Raw genomic sequence first — 8,398 nt, 5'->3', positions numbered from 1 at the left:
TTCCCTTGAACCCCTTAGACAGCAGGCTGCTGCTGAGGCTGCTGGGAACGCCACAGGTACCCACAAGGTATACTGGGAAGATGGACTCCTGTACACTGAGGCAAGAGACCCCAAGCCTGGCATGACCAGAAGGCTGGTTATCCCCTTGTCTCAGCGTGGTTTCCTCATTACCTTGGCCCACGAGATTCCCTTAGCAGGACACTTAGGCCAGACGAAGACGTGGGACAGGCTTGTCTCGCACTTTCACTGGCCTCACATGAACGAAGACACCAAGGAGTTTTGCCGCTCCTGTGTCACTTGCCAAGCCAGTGGTAAGTCAGGTGGCACGACAAAGGCCCCCCTTATACCAATGCCTGTGGTGGGGGTGCCCTTTGAACGGGTGGGGATTGACATCGTCGGTCCCATGGAACCACCAACAGCATCAGGGCACAAGTTTATACTGGTGGTAGTTGATCATGCCACCAGGTATCCTGAAGCTATTCCCCTTAGGACCACTACAGCTCCTGTGGTGGCAAGAGCCCTAGTTGGAGTATTCCCCAGAGTGGGCTTCCCTAAGGAGGTCGTCTCCGACAGAGGTGCAAACTTCATGTCGAGCTACTTAACTGCTATGTGGAAGGAATGTGGTGTCAACTACAAGTTCACTACACCCTATCATCCACAATGCAATGGGCTTGTTGAGAGATTCAACAGGACCCTGAAAGGGATGATTCATGGACTACCTGAAAAGCTTCGGCGTAGATGGGACGTCCTGATCCCCTGCCTTTTATTCGCTTACAGAGAAGTCCCACAGAAGGGGGTTGGCTACAGCCCTTTTGAACTTTTGTACGGGCATCCTGTAAGAGGACCCCTGTGTTTGGTGAAGGAAGGATGGGAGAGACCTCTCAAAAAGCCTGCAACCAGCATAGTGGACTATGTGCTTGGCCTCCGCTCGCGGATGGCTGAATACATGGAGAAGGCATCCGAAAACCTTAAGGCCAGCCAAGAACTCCAAAAAGCTTGGCATGACCAAAAGGCTGTCTTGACTGTTTACCAGCCCGGACAGAAGGTGTGGGTGTTGGAGCCAGTGGCCCCAGCAACACTCAAGGACAAATGGTCCGGGCCCTACACCATCCTGGAGAAAAAGGGAGAGGTCACCTACCTGGTAGACCTTGGAACTCCCAGGAGCCCCCACAGGGTGCTCCATGTCAACAGGCTCAAAGCATATGTCGACAGGAAGGACATGAGTTTGCTCATGGCCATGGATGAGGGACAGGAGGAGGAGAGTGACCCTCTCCCCGACCTGCTCACTCAGAATCCTGACGATGGATCGGTAGACGGTGTTGTCTTTTGTGGCAGCCTCTCCGAACATCAACAGGAGGATTGTAAACAAGTTCTTCAATCCTTCCGGCATATGTTCTCTCTAACACCCAGTCAGACCAATTGGTGCACCCATGAGGTTGACACTGGTGACAGCTTGCCCGTCAAGAGTAAAATCTACAGGCAGCCCGATCACGTTAGAGACTGCATAAAGAGTGAAGTGCAGAAAATGTTGGAGCTGGGAGTCATTGAACCCTCGGATAGCCCTTGGGCTAGTCCCGTAGTTCTAGTGCCGAAACCTCACACCCCGGGCGGTAAGAAAGAGATGAGGTTCTGCGTAGACTACAGGGGTCTCAATGCAGTCACTAAGACTGATGCCCACCCAATACCAAGGGCAGACAAGCTTATCGATAGATTGGCTTCGGCCAACTACTTAAGTACGTTTGACCTGACAGCTGGGTATTGGCAAATCAGGTTAGCTGAGGACGCCAAGCCTAAGACCGCATTTTCTACCCCTGGTGGGCATTATCAGTTCGTGGTGATGCCCTTTGGTTTGAAAAATGCACCTGCCACCTTCCAACGGTTGGTGAATCACGTTCTCACTGGGCTGGATGACTTCTGTGCGGCATATCTTGACGATATCGCTGTCTTTAGCTCCACCTGGGAGGATCACCTGGTCCACCTGCGGAAAGTGTTAGAGGCTCTGCAAGCGGCAGGTCTCACTATCAAGGCTACCAAGTGCCAGATAGGGCAGACACAGGTTGTATACTTGGGCCACCTTGTCGGTGGAGGCCAAGTTCAACCACTGGAGAGCAAGATACAGTCAATCAGGGACTGGGCTCCTCCAACCACCCAGACTCAGGTTCGAGCTTTCTTGGGCCTGACTGGTTACTACCGGAAGTTCGTCAGGAATTACGGATCGATTGTGACTCCGCTCAATGAACTGAGGAGTAAGAAAATGCCAAAAAAGGTTCAGTGGACAGCGAGCTGTCAAAAAGCATTCGATGACCTAAAACAGGCCATGTGCACGGCACCTATCCTCAAGAGTCCAGACTACTCCAAACCATTCATTGTCCAAACAGATGCTTCTGAGTTGGGTGTGGGGGCTGTTCTATCTCAACTGAATTTTGATGGTAATGACCAGCCCATTGCTTTTATAAGCAGACGGCTGACCCCCAGAGAGAAAAATTGGTCAGCTATAGAGAGGGAGGCCTTCGCTGTGGTGTGGGCCCTGAAGAAACTGAGGCCATACTTGTTTGGCACTCATTTCAAGATTCAGACCGACCATAAGCCCCTCCTATGGGTAAATCAGATGAAGGGTGAAAACCCCAAACTGCTTAGGTGGTCCATTTCCCTACAGGGGATGGACTTCACAGTGGAGCATAGACCTGGCACTGATCATGGCAATGCAGATGGGCTCTCCAGGTATTTCCACTTAGAACAAGAAGACTCACCTGGTCAAGGTTAGCCTATTGTCCCAACGTATGGGGGGGGGTCATGTAGGAGAGTAGGGTCTGCAATCCTATGATCACCCGGACTTTTTGCTTTTGTTTCACTGGTTTACGACTTTCTCGGGCTGTGGGCCTGCCAATCAGACCCACAGCCTAGCTGTTCTCTCGCTAAATTGCTGTGTGTACCCTAGGTGCATTACCCAATTGGAACTGGGCCACCCTGTCAGACCCTGCTACTCAGGGCATCGGTGTACCCAGGGCCTACCAGGGGCTGAAGCATGTATTATGCCACCCCTGGATGGCCAACTAAATCTGACACAACTGGCTGCACGACAGCTGGGGCAACGTGGCGTACTCGCCCGTTGCTGTAGGTATAGTATCCCTATACCTAACCTTAAAATGGACACCCGAGTTCCTATCAGTCACTCCTATGGCAGGCCTTGACAATCCTGAAGGCAGAGTGCATGGAACCGTGTGAATTGGGCTCTGGCACGAGCCGAGCCCGGTTGCAGCTTGCGGAACCAAGACCCAATGGCTGTTCCATGAGAACGCGTATCACATCGGTAACTTCGGTATCGCGTTATCAAGACATGTCGAGTAAGGTGTCATACGAATCGGGATGCTGCCCCCTCACCAATTCTGGCGACGAGGTTAGCATTCCGCCCTTCTAGAGGGACACGACATGTACGTAACTGTGAACCCCGGTTAAAGTTAACTGAAGCCTCAGCTCCACAAAATGGACGCTGCCACCACAAGACACGAGTCTGACCTCCTGCTGCTGGGAGTCCTTCCAGCGAGGAGAGCTTGGACAAAGGGTTTCCTGTCAAGGGCGGTGTTCGCACCGTCCCAGACAGGGTTTGTGTATTCTGGGTAGGTAGGGCTTTGCAAGAAGGTGACTGTGGAGTGGCACCCCGGTGCTCACTACGCATCTGCCGGCTAGAACCAGTTCCAGGGGCGCGCAGCCCCTGACCTGGGGAAAGTCCAGCAGGGGGGAGAGGGGTGTAACTACCCCCCTTCCTGGTCCCACCCCTAGGGCAGGACCTAGTCATGTACCCAACCCTTTCTTTAGGATAAAGGCCGGAGCGGGGACCCTTCCAAATTAGATCATCTTTGAATCAAGAACTACTTTCTACGAAAGGACATTCGAGACTCTTCTCAAGATTTCTCCCTTGTGGCTAAGGAGTAGTCACCCTGCATCCGCAGGCACCATCTAAGAACTCTGCGGTTTGCTGCAAGTCCTTCCTCAGGAATCCGACGACCCAGCTCGACGAGAACCGGCTTCCCTGGCACCTCTGACCTCTACCCACATCGTCAGCTCAGCTGAGATCTGTGGGTGCGACGAGACCTCGAGGGACCGGCCATCATCAAAACCTGAACGCTTTCTTAATCCAGCACGACCACCGAAGGAATCCTCTGGTGAGTGCTCTGGGGTCCGAGAAGCCCCGATCCTGAGCAGCTCCAGCACCGAAGTGCAGCCTCCCAGCATCTCCACGATCTGCGTGGGGCCCTTCTGCTCGCCGCTCAGCACGTTGTCCGATCACTAGCCGCTGGCTTGTGATCTCCTTGACGACATCCGACAACCAACGCTGCTGGTCTGGTTGCTCCAGACCGGCCCTTGCTCCCTTTTCCGAGAGGGGCACCCCGGACCCTCCTGGTCCACGCAAGACGCCATTTTAGGCCCACCACGCGGCCCTGAAATCTGCCAAGGCTTGTTGCCCCAATCCTGGGCCCAGCGACGCCGACAGCATCAACCTTCGTGGGACAGCTCGCACCTCCATCCTGGTCGCCGACAACGCCTCCTGGTCCGTGAGACTGCAGAGCCTAGCGTCGCCCACTCACCTAGTCGAGGTGACGGCCATCCGGTGCCTTCCTGGTACCCTCTGACTACTGGCTAGTAGTACGAACTTGGTCCCCTCTGCTTTCAGGTATCATCGATCTCTGATCCAGGCTTGGATCTCTACGAACTATTCTTCACTGGTCGCCGGCCAGCAACTCCTTCCTTCCGGCTCCTGGCTCGTCAGCGAAGACCCCCGACGCCTGTAAGACTTGTGCAGCCGCAGCCCTTGTGGCTAGGTAACTCCGGCATTTCGGTGCCCGCATAGCCTCCTTACTTAAGGGTCCTGAGTCCCTTGCTTCCGACTTGCCTTATCGGGTCCGCCCGAGACCACTAAACCTTCCGTGCCCTCGGGCACTTGTAGTGATTGTGCACTTGAAGTATTTTCCTAAGAGTTTTGTTGTGTGCTTAGTACCCTGTCCTCATAAAGAGTACAGGGCTGTTGTGATTCTAATAAATATACTGTTTATTTTCATAACACTTGTGTGGTGTCCTTTCACTTGGTATTCAAGGGGTATGTGATGGTATAACAGCTGGCTTAACGCGCCCTCTAGAGTTTAGCTCGAAGACTGCTCGTATCCACGCTACTAGGATAGCTTGTCTAAGGTTGACTTACAACCAATCACCATAAGGGTCGTTTGGAACGATACATAGTGGTCACTAGAATAGTGAACACTGCATATCGGGCCAACTTCTCACAAGATGTTCTTCACATTTAACATGCGCTTCGATTGGAATTCCATAGAGCCTATTATAAAGCCCATTATCGCCACTTTATCGGCAGTTTCCTGCCGATAAAGCGGCGATAATTTTATCTCCCAGGATTGATAATATGCCCCTAAGTATTTCCCAAAGCCCTAGGGAAAATTCAAGGGTCTTACTCATGAAGGTGAAAGCTAATGTTATTCTTGTTAAACACCAGTCATCCAACCTTCTCTGAGGGTGTGCAAAGATCTAAGATGTTACAAGCCATTTGCTGTAAAGGAGACTGTACATTGACCTTAGGACCATCAATGAAGCTACATGGGTGTATACCAGCTAGTAGTAGTAGTAAAATCAAAGTTTATTTAGACAATAGTCTATAAACCATACACAAGACCATGGATCTACTTAGCAATAGAAATGTTACATCATAGTTCATTTTAACATGGGTGTATACCAGCTCCTGCTTTGAACATTTTCAAATTTACTGACACAGATTTTTCCCAAATTTGGACATTTGCTTGGCCTACCATCATATCAAACCTGACCCTAACTAGTCATCTTAGTGCTTTTATCACCTTGACATGCTGTTTCAATTTTGTCACATGCCCTTAGGCCTTGACTCTGCAGCAGCGTCTTGTTTATGGACATCGCAAGTGAAGTCACTATTCAAGGTGTCTTTGTAGTTGAAAAATACAAACTATGGGGCAGATTTACAAGCCCCTTGTGCCCCTTTTACGCCACCGTTGCGTCACTTTTGTGATGCAGCAGCGGCGTAAAAGATGCGCCACGGTGCGGGGTACTTACAACGTGATGCATCTGGGAGATGCGTCATGTTGTAAAGCCCTGCGCCAGAAGGAGGCGTTTCTGCGCACGGGGGGGGGGGGGGGGGGCGTTCCGGCGTAGGAACGTCTCCTAAAAGTGGCTGAGTGAAATCTACAAGATTTCACTCAGTCACTTTGGGGCCCATGCTGCGTCAAAACCCTGCACCTGCTTGAAGCAGGCGTAAGGATTGACGCAGCATTAACAAGATAGAGCCCCCCAGAGCCTTGCTGGAGCTGCGTTGCACTTGCGAAGCAACTCCAGTAATGCGCCGCCTTTACAGCACAGATGCGTCACACATCTGTGCCGTTTTTGCCCATTGGTGCGCCGCATTGTAAATGCGGCGCATCAATGGTGGCGGAGGCATGGCGCACAATAAGTGGCGCATCCCTGCTAATGTGCAGGGATGCGCAACTTATTGTAAATCTGCCCCTATGTGAGCACATGAAGAGTTTTATGCAGAGTAGGTGAAGCATGTGCTACACTTAGAAGAAACCACAAAAGTACATTTTTTGCAGAAGTGTTCAGCACTTTGGGCACATCGTATCAGGTCAAGGTATTATGCCTCTCCTGAGTTGAGATGAAGCTATCACAAAACCCCACCCAGCCACCACAAAGCAAGGACGTTGGAGGTCCTTATTTTGTGGCTACGTGAAATCTCTGCGAATTTCATAAAAGGGCTAGCTAGCAAATCTGTTTCCCTTACAGAACCTGTGAAAAAGGATAAGAAGTACTTTTGTTCAAAAGCACATCAGTAGAGCTCCGATTGGATAACTGCTTCACTTGTTCAAGCCCCTGCCAAGGCAAGTCTTCAGAAAATGTTGTTAATGCTCCTGATCACGTTGATGCCAGTGATAAAGAACCTGAGTCATTGTTGTTCCATATGTTATGTTATGTTAAAAGGATTTGGGGAGTGCTAAGTCATCCTTGAGAGAATATCTCAGTGCTAAATCAACTCAGTCCGAAAGATAACAGGAAGAAAGTATAGAAAAAACTGGAAAGAAAAAACAGAAATTACTTTGGAATGTGGAAGGTTTTACGGAGCTTCTGGAAAAAATTGAATTTTAGTCGTAATATGCAATTTCAGTGGGAGAGCATTTCAGTAGTTAGCCGCAAGGTCTGTGAACAAACGGCCACCTATTTTTACATTTTTAATTCTCCGTGTGGCGACCACATCCTGATTGGCAGATCTAAGGCATCTCGTTGGCTTATGAAAGGATACTCTGAAATCCAAGTAAAGTGGACATGTTACATGTAGTGCTCAGTGAGTATGGCAGAGCAGTTTAAAAACAGCAAGCTTATGAATTGGTAACCAGTGAACAGATTTTAGGATGGGTATTCTTGAAGTTCTCCTGGGGGTGTGGCATTCCAGTTGGACAACTATGTTCTGAATTATTTGGAGGCGGGGGAAAAATATCCCACATATAAGGCATTCCCATAACCCAGGTGGCTGATGACAAATACCAGGACAAGGCTTTGCTGATGTTGATTAGGGATCCAGTAGAAAATGTTACACAAAAGGTGTAAAATCCCATAGCATGAGCTACATACAGAGGCAACCTACTTTTTTATAGCTAACAAATTCCATATTAAGATCCCTAAATTCTTTGCCACTTTTTTGGGAGTGGGGGCTGGTCCAACAGAAGTGGGTCACCAAGACTCCTTCCAGAAAGTTTCTGTCTTCCCAAACAAAATCACTTTCGTTTTATCTCCATTTAGTTTTAGACACGGGTCCTTCATCCAAGTGGCTACTGAAGTCAGGCAGTCCACTAGATTATATATTGAAGATTCAGTGTTGTCTGCTAAAGATATAATTAATTGAGTATCATTGGCTTAAGATATGATTAAGCATGTGCGGGAAATCCGTTCCGCTCGCGGATTTCGCGGATTTTCGGTAAATCCGCGATCCGCGAACTCCCGCGAATTTACTGGAAATCCGCGAGCTGCGGATTTGGGGGGCAAAAGTTCAAGCCTGTTGAACTTTTAACTATGTTAGGATGGCGCCGGCAAGCTGCCAGCGCCATCCGAAAATAGTTACTAAGTTAGCTTCAACAGGAAGCACTAATAGATAAAATAAAGCAGGTGCTCGAGCACCTGCTTTATTTTATCTATTAGTGCTTCCTGATGAAGCTAATTTAGTAACTATTTTAGGATGGCGCTGGCAGCTTGCCGGCGCCATCCTAAAATAGTTACAGCAGACCATAATGATGGAGGCCTTTGCATTATTGACTTTCACGAGCTCAATCCCTGTGCAGTTCCTGTGACCACGAGCTTCTCTGATCCGTGCCTGTCC

Source organism: Lissotriton vulgaris, unplaced genomic scaffold (assembly GCF_964263255.1).
Source record: "Lissotriton vulgaris unplaced genomic scaffold, aLisVul1.2 SCAFFOLD_581, whole genome shotgun sequence".
Lineage (NCBI taxonomy): Eukaryota > Metazoa > Chordata > Amphibia > Caudata > Salamandridae > Lissotriton > Lissotriton vulgaris.
Note: the sequence above shows the minus strand (reverse complement) of the source record.